We start from the raw sequence: 12,118 nt of genomic DNA, 5'->3' as shown, positions 1-12,118 counted from the left end.
GAATTTTTAGAAAAGTTCTGTAACTTAACATTTGCTATTTAAACTAAAAATTATATGAAGTAAGCCATAGAAGATCTCAGAAGTTTTCTAACTTGATTAAAAATATAATAGTGAACTCGCTTCTGACTTTTTATGTATGCTTAGTTGCTCAGTCCTGTCCGACTCTGCGACCCCGTGGGCTGTAGCCCACCAGGCTCCTTTGCCCATGGGGCTTCTCCAGGCAAGAATACTGGAGTGGGTTGCCGTGCCCTCCAACAGGGGATCCTCCCAACCCAGGGATCGAATCCGCATCTTCCCCAGTGCGGGCAGATTCTTTACCAACTGAGTCACCAGGGAAGCCCTCTGACTTTCTAAGGGGAAAGCATGGATAGTCTCAGATTACCTGTAAAGATGTGATTTAAGGCTCTTCAGAAGTGAGCCTGTTGGAGAAGGAAATGGCAACCCACTCCAGTATTCTTGCCTGGAGAATCCCAGGGATGGGGGACCCTGGTGGGCTGCCGTCTATGGGGTCGCACAGAGTCGGACACAACTGAAATGATTTAGCAGCAGCAGCAGAAGTGAGCCTTGCTCTTGGGAGCCCATTTTGTGAGGTGACTTTCAAAAGAGATCGTGTATTCTTGATCTAAGGATGGTGGATTTCCTTGACCTCCGTCTTCACAGCTTAAGTTTAACGATGTTCTTTGGACCTGTCTTCCAGCCGGTGGGGGCCAGTAAATAGGAGATGAGCCGCCCAGATAACTAGATCCGGCTGGGCCTCCTCCCCACCTACACATGTGGCCAGGGCGCCGTCGGGAGTGGTCAGCGTGCAGCTCCGCTTCTGCCGCGTGCCAGTCCACAGGGGCCTCAGGACGTCACTTCGGCCTAGCGGGCCCTGGTCTGTTGGGAGTTGGCGATGGCGCCGGAAGCCCAAACCTGTATCTGTTCTAACATTTGATGCCCCTGGCGGTCATGGCTTCTCCGCGGAAGCTAGAGCAGGATGTGCAGGCCAAAGTAGATTCATTTCGGGCCCGCATCGCCCAGGAGGCCGAGGATCTAGTGTCCACCTTCTTCCCTCAAAAGCTCTCGGAGCTAGATAGTCGGGTCCAGGAGCTCCGTCTGCAAGACTTGTCCAGAATCCATTCAGTGCCAGCCCCAGAGAGCCTTATCGCCCCAGACACTGTGGGTGATGGGCCCAACCGGGATCCGCCACCTCTGCAGACCCAGTCCTCCATCAAGGTACTAGCACTGCCCGGCGGCGAGGGACAGCTTCTGCGAAGCAACCAGCATCTGGTGGAGCTGATTGAGCATGTAAAGCCTGAGATCGAGCTGCTGAGAGAAGTGCAACACCGTGCGGATGTGGGTGCAGCTGCTCATTCCGAAGGTGGAGGACGGCAACAACTTCGGAGTGTCCATCCAGGAAGACACCGTGGACCAGCTGTGGACTGTGGAGAGCACAGCAGCCTCCTATCTACGCCACTTCTCCACCTACTACAACACCCGAGCCAAGCTGGTGTCCAAGATAGTGAAATACCCCCAGGTGGAAGATTATCGCCGCACTGTCGCGGAGGTCGACGAAAATGAGTACCTGAGTGTGCACCAGATCCTGCTCCATCTACGGAACCAGTATGCCACTTTGCATGATGTAATCCTCAAAAACATTGAGAAGATCAAGACCCCTCGGAGCACCAACACTGACAACCTTTACTGAGGACCTTTCTTCACCCCACTTTCCTTCAGGAGTTGGCTGAGCTGTTCAGGCAGCCAGAAGGCTGGTTATCTACAGGTGATGAAACAACTGGAAATGTGCGTTACTCTTTAGAGACTGTTTCGTATAGCTTATCCTCATACTAAATCCTCCTGGTATAATTTTTATTTGATTTTTCTTTGGGGAGAGAGAATGGGAATCAAGCCATCTGGTTGAAGGTGGTAAGGCTGGTCAAGGAGAAAGGATGACCATTTTAAAAACAGCTTTATAGATGAATGTTGGCCAAGGTTTCTCTTTTTATGGCATTGGTGATATTGAATGGTTTCAGGGGTTAATGTAAAAAAAAATTTAAAGAAAGTTCAATGAAGCTTTTCTTAAAGTTCTGCTCTGTTACTTTGTTCAAACCACAGATATGCTCCTTTGATACCATCTTTTTTTTGCAAGAAAAGGAGTTTAAAGGGATGCATTTAGGTCATTGTATGCTTTCAGTTTAGCAAATTGAAATAAAAATCATTTTTTGATGGCCTGTGTGCTTAGCTAAACTTTAATTTTCAGATGTATAGTTTTCCTCCTCCTCAGCTGGACTCATACCTTTGGTATTTTTCAACTCTGATGTGTAAGAAAAATGAGCATATAAAGAGGGATAGATCTCAGTTGTTCTAAAGAAATGGGCATCTATACCTCCCTTAGACTGAAGAGAAATCTCTGAAAATGGCTTCCTGGCACAATCTTCTGCCATCTCAGCATCATCTATTTTCCTTTTACACACAATTTAGAGTTTCTTCTGAATATCCATTTGTTTAAGTCCCTGCTAAGTCCTTCAAGCTTATATCACATTTTTTGCCCTCAACTGATTTTCAACTCCTATATCCTTTTGTCCCTTAAGATATTTCTTATCTCTTAAATGTTTTCCTGTCAAATTATATGGGTCATTTTTTAAATCTAAAGTCTCTAAATTGTGACTGGGTTTTTTCCTCCTTCCTGCTTTTGCTGCCCAGTTTAGGGGAAACCATTGTCATCTTCTCAGTAGTGATCTATATTGTTGGTATATTTCAAGTCCAACATTTCCAGATTTCATTTGCAGGTAAGGTAAATCTGGAGAATTTCTTGCAGTTATTGATATGATGAATCTTTCTTCCATGGTGGTTTTTTTTTGTTTGTTTGTTTTTTTCAGAATTCTACTTTATCTGGTGATGAAGATACTTCAGTCAGCTGAAGTATATTTATTGAAAACTTTTTCAGTGGGACTTCGGCTCAGACAGTAAAGTGTCTGCCTACAATGTGGGAGACCCAGGTTCAATCCCTGGGTTGGGAAGATCTGGAGAAGGAAATGGCAACCCACTCCAGTATTCTTCCCTGGAAAATCCCATGGATGGAGGAACCTGGCAGGCTACAGTTCATGGAGTCACAAAGAGTCAGACAGGACTGAGCTACTTCACTTTCACTTTCTTTCACTTTCACTTTTTTTCAGTATTAGTAGTATTTGAGGATCTTTGTCATTCAAAATCAGCATTTGTGGAAGTTATATAATACACAATTGGAAAAAGAAAGAGTGGGAGTTACTTTTGTTGCCTTTTTATATACAGGAATGAGATTATTCCCATGTGTAATTGACAGCTTCATTTCTTTTTCCCATTCAGCTAACAGTGCCCTGAATCCTTATGAGAGCTTTTTAAAACTATGCATAATAAGTTATGACCTTAATCTTTTAATGTATTTTATAGTAGTACTTTCATGCAGTAAATTATTTCTCAAATGAATTTTTGGTAGGGAAATTATGAGGGATAAAATTTATTTTTGTGAGAAATGAGAATGTATTTCCCATTGGAAATTTTTCCCACATAATATAAGACCCTCTGAAACTAGGTAACTGTCCAAGTGAGAGTCTAGATCTATTATTAAAACTTGCTTGTACTTCTACTCCCCTCCCCCCTTTTTTGCAATATCTTTATAAGAATATACTCCTTGCTATAAGTGAACCTACCTTCAGATCTTGCTTTGCTAAGTCACTTGGGTCGTGTCCGACTCTGTGCGACCCCATAGACAGCAGCCCACCAGGCTCCCCTGTCCCTGGGATTCTCCAGGCAAGAGTACTGGAGTGGGTTGCCATTTCCTTCTCCAATGCATGAAAGTAAAAAGTGAAAGTGAAGTCGCTCAGTCGTGTCTGACCCTCAGTGACCCCATGGACTGCAGCCTTCCAGGCTCCTCCGTCCAGGGGTTTTCCAGGCAAGAGTACTGGAGTGGGGTGCCATTGTGCTTTAGATAGAATCAAAACATAATTATCTACTCTTTTCATTGATCCTAATCATCCCTCCCCATGCCCTCCTTTCCCCATTTAGTGAATGAAATCACTTTTGAAGGAGACTTTTTTATTTAGGAGTTTCTTTTCAACAATGCATTTTGGTTGCCAAGGGTGAAAACCAGCATGAACCTTTATTGTACAGACTTGACTCTAAAGGCTGCTATAAAAACATTTCCTGTTTAACAGTAAGAATTGTTTAATATGTAAAGCAGAAATGTTTTCTTTTGCATGTTTTTTAAAAAAGAAATATTTCTTATTTTGAATTATACCACATTTCTAGTGGATGGTTTTGTTTTTCTAAGTGAATAGGGATGTTCATTACATTTTTTTCTGGGGTGGTGTCAAAGTCTGTGCAGGAAGAGCATGATGATTTTGGGCACCTCTTGCTTTTTCATTTTCCTTGTCTTTTTCACTTGAAGGAGTAAAATAGCTGTTTCTTCATGAGTGAAGTGAATTAGAGACATAATCACCTTTAAAAAATTTTAATTTATAACTATAACATATCCTTATAACTGGGCCTGTTTTACTAAAACATACATGAATATGTGTCTATATTAACCTATATAGATGAGAAAAAATTGTAAACTGGTTTAGTGGAAGCTTTATTTTCAAAGTAAACTTCTAAAAAATGATGCCCCAAGATAGAACAAGTTTATCCTCTTGTTGAACTTCTGAAAAGCCTGCATCTTTCAAATTGGACCTTGTAAAACAACAAAAGATATTGCCTAATAGAAAGACTTCTGGTTGCATTTAACATTCTTCTTCAAGAGTTCTCTTTATTTCCCTTGTAAGGTTTTAGATCTGATTCAAATTAAGTGCCAAGAATTCTACGTCAGTTCATATCGTTTGACAGGCATTTAATTGAATGCCAGTGTGTAATCGACAGTGTAAGGAAGTCCAATTGTTGCTTGTTTTTCAAACATAGTTAATCATCTAAGGTTTAAAATACCTGTTCCATACATAATACCACCGTCATCTTACTTGCTTGTTATACTCTTAAACTGTCAAACCCTATGCCAGTTCAGTTCAGTTGCTCAGTCGTGTTCAACTCTGCCACCCCATGGACTGCAGCACACCAGGCTTCCCTGTCCATCACCAGCTCCTGCAGCTTGCTCAAACTCATGTCCATCCAGTCGGTGATGCCATTCAACCATCTCATCCTCTGTCGTCCCCGTCTCCTCCTGCCTTCAGTCTTTCCCAGCATCAGAGTCTTTTCCAGTGAGTCAGTTCTTTGCATCAGGTGGCCAAAGTTTTGGAGTTTCAGCTTCTTGATGCTGACCTTATGTGAGATTGAAATAAATTATCTCTAATATCCAAGCATGTCTTTTACTAAGAAAATATGCATGTCCTTTTTAGTTCATATTTCTGGTATTTGCATTTTTCTCCCTGTTCTAACACTATATCAAACAAATTTGGAGCTGGTGCCTACTTCTGTGAAAATCAGCCCTTTATGATTTCTCCTTGCATATGGTTGCACAAGCTTTTATTGTAATGAGCCTATTTCAGGACTGGTATCAAAACATGGTAGCCAATATGTAACATTTGCTAGCTGTTCTTAAAGCGTCTTTTAAATTCCTTTTAAAAAGGCAGCTGAATTGAAAGAGTGTGTGTTTCATGTTTTGTTCTTAGGAAATGGTTTGAAAAACTCATTTGAAATTAATTTTAGTTTTAAATTCTTTTTATGATTCATGAAAGCTTCTAACTCAGATCTGATTGGAAATTCTGAAATTGGTAGATCTGGTTTTTAGAACTGAGTGACATACCTTTCTTAAGCTATAAAACTGATATAGAAGAGGCTCAAAGTTCTTAAGTTTTGGAGCTTGGAAGGTTTTTTTTTTTTAACTTATCAAATTGTTTATAAATTCTTTGGTTATTAGAAGCAACTTTTTAAATAGTCTTAATGAGGTTTTCATATTTCTGCAGAACTCTTACCAAATAGCTTAAGACATTAATAGATAACTGTGATCAATTTAAAACGTTTTTTCAGTTTCAAAAGGACTATCTCAATGCTCAGAAATTTGAAAAACAAACAGGGAGAAGTCATCTCTAATCCACTAGTTTAATGAAATTATTGAAGCTTATGTGTGGGTTTCATTTATTTTAAGAAATACATCTTCTCACATTATTGCAACAAAGATTATGTAAATTTCTATAGAAGATAAGCATTTATATTTAAATCAAGTTTTACTGACTAGAATTTCATTTGGCTGTTATCCCCCAGATTCAGATAGCAATAGATAAGCCCCCTTTAATTTTGTCTTTCAAGGATTCTTAAGGCTCTGTTACCTAGCTGTGGCAATGATATGCATCTAGGATAAGGGTTTTTACCACAATGTGAAAAATAGAGATCAAGTGGCGAGGAAGACGTGTGCCTAGATTTACTGTGGGAATGTCTAGATACTTACAATAGGATTTTACTCCGATTTTATTTGAGGTTCCATAGTGGAATTAACCGTTTTATTGTTTAGTGTTTATCCCATTCCCCCTCAAAAAACATTTTTATTATCTCTGTAAATATGTTCAAGAAAGCACTCATTGTCTTGTACTGATTAGATGAGTTGTTCCTTCTTGCAGTGATTTGGTATGAGTAGGAGGGAATCCTACTTCCTTTATCAACATTTAAAGATTTCTGAAAGATGCTATTGTGCACTGACATCAAGGCATTTGTTAAAAATTACTGATCTTTTCGAAGAAACAAAGGACTCAGTCAGTTACAGAAACAGGTGTTGGACCACCCTTGTTCACTGTATTACAACACTGTAGTGCTAACACATAAGTATCTGCCCACCTTGAACTGAAATTATTCGTGGGAAATAAAGTAGAAATGTAGAAGTTTCATGACTTATCTTTTCATCAACAGTCGTTGGTGTTTAATATTAGATGATTATAGATTTGTATATGTTTTTCTTTGCCTTCTTTTTAGTGATAAGTCTTTAAGTTCCTAAAGTTAGTTAGCAGAATCTTATCAGTGAAGCTTAGTGATCCCAGTCGCTCAAATTTAAACTATTTCAATACTAAACTGAACTTAATGAATTCTCTCACATAGAGAATGTCAAGTGTTATTTTTACTTGTGAAAAACTATCAGGAGCTAATGAGCAGGAACTAAACCTGCCTACAGAATTAAGTTCCTTTTATAACTTGTCCACTTATTTTAGCTTTGTTATTTAATCTCACTCTTAACAAAGTTTTGCAACATGACCTTGGAAATACTGTTTGCTTCAGATAATAGAGCATTTTGAAATTCTTGAATAAATATATAGCTTCCAATTAAGGTTTTTGATGTACTTTTGCCTCCTTAATTTTACAGATGAAGAAATTTAGATTCAGAGAATTATATAACGTCACACAACTTACGTGACAGAAGTCTAGACACCAAATCATCTTTCATTTCAGGCTAGTGCTTTATTCACTGCACTGTACTGCGTCTTCATTTTCAATAAATGAGATTACAGTGTGTTAAAAGAGAGTTCTAGAAACGTTCAAACCAGTAGCCACAAATTAACATATCACTACGAAGTGGTGTATTACTTTATTATATGAAATTTAAGAGAAGTTGAAATGTTTCTAAACCAGAATGGGCTGTAGTATTTTTACTAAAAGATTATGTAAAGGTATCTAAAACAATCTCTAAATTTATATGGTAACTGTAACTTTATTTTGGTCATAGAAATGACCCTTACTAAACAAAATCCAGGAGTTTCAATACCCCCATTCCACTTTTGAGGAGACATTCTAAACTATCAACCACGCCATTTGTGGTGGTGGTGGTTTAGTCGCTAAATTGTGTCTGACTCTTGCGACCCCGTGGACCCCATGGAGCCTGCCAGGCTCCTCTGTCCATGGGATTCTCCAAGCAAGAATACTGGAGTGGGTTGCCATTTCCTTTTGCAGGGGATCTTCCTGACCCAGGAATCGAACCTGGGTCTCCTGCATTGCAGACAGACTTGTATTGGAGGGAGTTGCTATTACAGCATTTGGAGATAGGTGGGGAGAAATATAGTACAAGATTTTATTTATTTCACTTTTGAATATATGGGTTTAAAATATCTTACTGACCAGGTCCCCTGCCCTCCCATTGTTTACCACCAAAGAACTGCTAAGTGGAGTTGTTACAGCTCTGCCCCTAATAACCTGCAGAATAAAGGGGAAAGCAGAGGTGCGATAGGTTTTTGTTGGAGAGGAAGGCTCAAAGGACGATTTCCCAAAAGAAGTTTATCCTCTAGAGCGTCACAGTGTTCCTTATAGTTGCCACTAATCTTCAACTCTAACTGGTCCTAATGGAGATGTGTTGTAAGAGTAAACTACACACCAGAGTTTGAAGACTAAGAACTTGAAGAAGAAAAGTAAAATAGCTCGATAATTTTTACACTGGTTATGTACAAATTGAATGATAGTATTTTGAATATGTTGGGTAAAGAAAATAGATTATTAAAATTAATTTTACCCATTTCTTTTTACTTTTTTATTACTAGAAAATTTACATGTGACTTGCATATATGGTTAGCAATATATTGACCTTAGGCAACATGCTTAAGAGCTAAGATTTTTAAGTTAATTGGGTTGAGTCTTGAAGCTGAACCAAAACCTTCTACAGTGACATATTATGGGGACATTACCTGAGGACACTGATTTGTCATCTTTTCATAATGTATGGTAAAAGTGAATCAAGCTTTCTCAGAGTTCAACTTGATCTTGGAACTTGGAGTGCCTAAAGGGAATGGATGGCCAGCATGCCACTTAAACATATCTTCTAAATATCTTATCTCTTATCCACGGTGAGAGCCTAGAGTACTAGCCTTCTGTATTGCTAATTCAGGGTGATTCCATATGCTTTAGAAACCTAATAGATAGTAAGGGTGACATGTTATTTTGGAGATTGACTTTCCTAACTATTTTTACCTGAATGAAGGAATAATGTACCTATGGATACCTTCAGGCAAAGTCAGGCTCATCCTCAAGGAACAACATTTGAACACTCAGTGAAATCTGGAAAATTCCACTGAATTCCAATAATACTGTTTCTTTATATTATTTTTATGTGTACACGTATAATACCTTCTCTAGGTAAGTTTCTTGAGAATAGTGAGGGATTTTTTTTTAAATTCACTGTTTATCCTTTTGGTGTTTGCATATAAGTTTATAAAGCATTTTGAATTTAACTGAGCCAAAACTTGATCAAACTAAAGAAAATTGTTTTCTCATAAGACATATATTAATAGTAAGTGAGGTACTTTATTACAGTTGAACATGTTTGTGGATGTATACCCAGGAATATGTAACAATGATAGACATCTAAAAATTTGATTCATAATTAAAGACCAGTTTTAGGCTTCTAATTAAACAGTTTTTAATCACAATAATATAAATGTTATAAAGTACTACTGGCAATTCTCCTCCAATATTCCCAGTGATTTCATTAAGCCTATTCACCCTGCAACAGCTGCAAGTTATTCCAAACATATGTACTGAATTCCCATGCTGTATAAGCCCATTTGAAAACAACTCGCTTACCCCATTAACAGCATCAGTAATTCTCTTATTACTTTTCTAACCAAGAGTTATGGAGAAATAAGTCTAGTATATCAAAGAGTGAAAAGTTTTGTTTTTCAAAATTGATTCTCTGTGATCATGAATATAATGCTTTACCCTTCCAGATTTCTGATTTTAAAAAGCTAATTTCTTAAATACTTAAAGGTACATTGTTTATTAAATACTCAAGAAAGAATTCTCTTAGATTTTGTTTTATTTGCTAATATAAAGACTTAAAATATTCTGGTTAAAATTATTTCATAAATTTTTAAACAGTTTAAAAAGTATAGTGAGCTCAAGACATCACTGTCTTATTCCTCAGCTTCTTTAATGTTAGTGAATGTTTTTCTCTGCTTCTTTCCTTCATTTTCTGATGTGAGACAAGCACAAAATTATTGAACCCATTACCTATGTATTTCATAGCTTACTGCAATACTTCTTTAAGGCATCCATCTGGAACTAAAGAAATTTGACAGACTAAGATGGTTGCTTTTCTGTAGAGGAGTAGTGAAAAAGACCATTTTATGAGCTTCATGAGCTGAGAGTTAATATTTTCAATGAACCAATAAGTTGAATATAGTCCTTTGTATTTAAATTTCAGCTTATTGCATTGCATTATATTAAGTCCAAAAGACCACACAGTATGGTAAGAAGTTTAAATGTTACTTAAGAATCGAATTTCTGTTTATACTTTTAGAAAGAAGATTAAGAGTAATGACAACAAATGAAGTCAAAATAGCTTGATTAAAGGAAGCAAATAATTGTAGTTTATTAAAAGAATATCTCCTTAATCTTACAGTGTATGCTAATTTTTTGCTTTGCAAGTACATAAACTTACGTATTACGAGATATGCTCATTCTGTAAAAGTTTTATGTAAAATTAACAAACTTTAGCCCCGCAAGAACATTTAAAAATTAAAACTAATGTTTGAAAAATGAGAACTTTGATAATTCCCATAAGGAAAGACTATAAGAAATATTGTATCAGAAAGAAATATTACTCATTATTCATTTTTTAAGCTCTTTCATTTCTACCTCAGAAATCATTTAAATTTTTTCAAAAAAGTTTAACAACAGTCCTGCCTAGAAAATAAATTTGAGACTTTTAGTATTATCTCATGGTGGTACTATTCTAAATATAAGTTTAATCAGTAACTAGATTTACTCTGAAATTATTTCTGAAATTTTTAGCTACACTGTCAGATTAATGGCTAACTTATTTTCTTTTTTAAATTTAATTTGTATTTTATTTTGGAGTATAATTGATTTACAATGTTGTATTAGTTTCAGGTGTATAGCAAAGTGATTTAGTACATTCTTTTTCAGATTCTTTTCCCTTATAGGTTATTGGAGAATATTGAGTAAAGTTCCCTGTCCCATACAATAGACTGGTCCTTATTGATTATCTGTTTTATATGTAATAGTGTGTATGTGTTAATTTCAAACTGATCTCTTCTCAGTAATTTCAAGAAGCAATATTATTTCATTAAACAATCAAATTGTCCCTGTCCATTGATTAACCTATCCTGAGGATTTACTGATCTATTATTTTGTTCAGGTGTATGTGAAACTCTTTCTGTACCTGTTCTTGAGATCACAATAAGTATTAAGGCATTTATTACCTTACGTATGGGAACACATTTGCTGTATAACCCTGGTAACATTGTTACGATGTTTTAGTATAAAATTACTAGTAGATAGAGAGACCCTTATGTCAATCACCTGTACATTATTCTGTCCTGTTAACCAGCAGAAATCCTTAACTGTCATAAAATGATTTTCTTATTTGTCATATAATGAAGTATTTGAGTGTAATTATATGAAGTAATTTTTAAAGTCAGTCAGTCTTGAGTGACCAAGCATATTCTTCACTCTCATCATTCCCCTGTACCCCTACCCCCAGTATACCCTCACCCACAGTATATTTTAGGCAAGCCTTAATTTGGATTTCTACTCATAGTTTTGGCAGTCCTAATGTGTGTAGTGAACAAAGCTAGTGGAGGTGATGGAATTCCAGTTGAGCTATTTCAAATCCTGAAAGATGATGCTGTGAAAGTGCTGCACTCAATATGCCAGCAAATTTGGAAAACTCAGTAGTGGCCACAGGACTGGAAAAGGTCAGTTTTCATTCCAATCCCAAAGAAAGGCAATGACAAAGAATGCTCAAACTACCGCACAATTGCACTCATCTCACATGCTAGTAAAGTAATGCTCCAAATTTTCCAAGACAGGCTTCAGCAATACGTGAATCATGAACTTCCTGATGTTCAAGCTGGTTTTAGAAAAGGCAGAGGAGCCAGAGATCAAATTGCCAACATCTGCTGGCTCATGGAAAAAGCAAGAGAGTTCCAGAAAAACATCTATTTCTGCTTTATTGCCTATGCCAAAGCCTTTGACTGTGTGGATCACAATAAACTGGAAAATTCTGAAAGAGATGGGAATACCAGACCACCTGACCTGCCTCTTGAGAAACCTATATGCAGGTCAGGAAGCAACAGTTAGAACTGGACATGGAACAACAGACTGGTTCCAAAGAGGAAAAAGAGTACGTCAAGGTTATATATTGTCACTCTGCTTATTTAAAGTATATGTAGAGTACATC

The 12,118-nt window shown here is 37.2% G+C and overlaps 1 protein-coding gene and 1 pseudogene across 3 annotated transcripts in view; both read left to right on the top strand.

The window, feature by feature from the left end:
- ATF6 (activating transcription factor 6) overlaps window positions 1-12,118 on the top strand; it is a 242,139-nt gene that overhangs the window by 143,738 nt on the left and 86,283 nt on the right. The window lies entirely within an intron of this gene.
- Window positions 949-1,687, top strand: LOC138074123 (proteasome activator complex subunit 3 pseudogene; annotated as a pseudogene).

Source organism: Capricornis sumatraensis, chromosome 2 (genome assembly GCF_032405125.1).
Source record: "Capricornis sumatraensis isolate serow.1 chromosome 2, serow.2, whole genome shotgun sequence".
NCBI lineage: Eukaryota > Metazoa > Chordata > Mammalia > Artiodactyla > Bovidae > Capricornis > Capricornis sumatraensis.
Note: the sequence above shows the minus strand (reverse complement) of the source record. Positions and strands in the feature narration are given on the sequence as shown.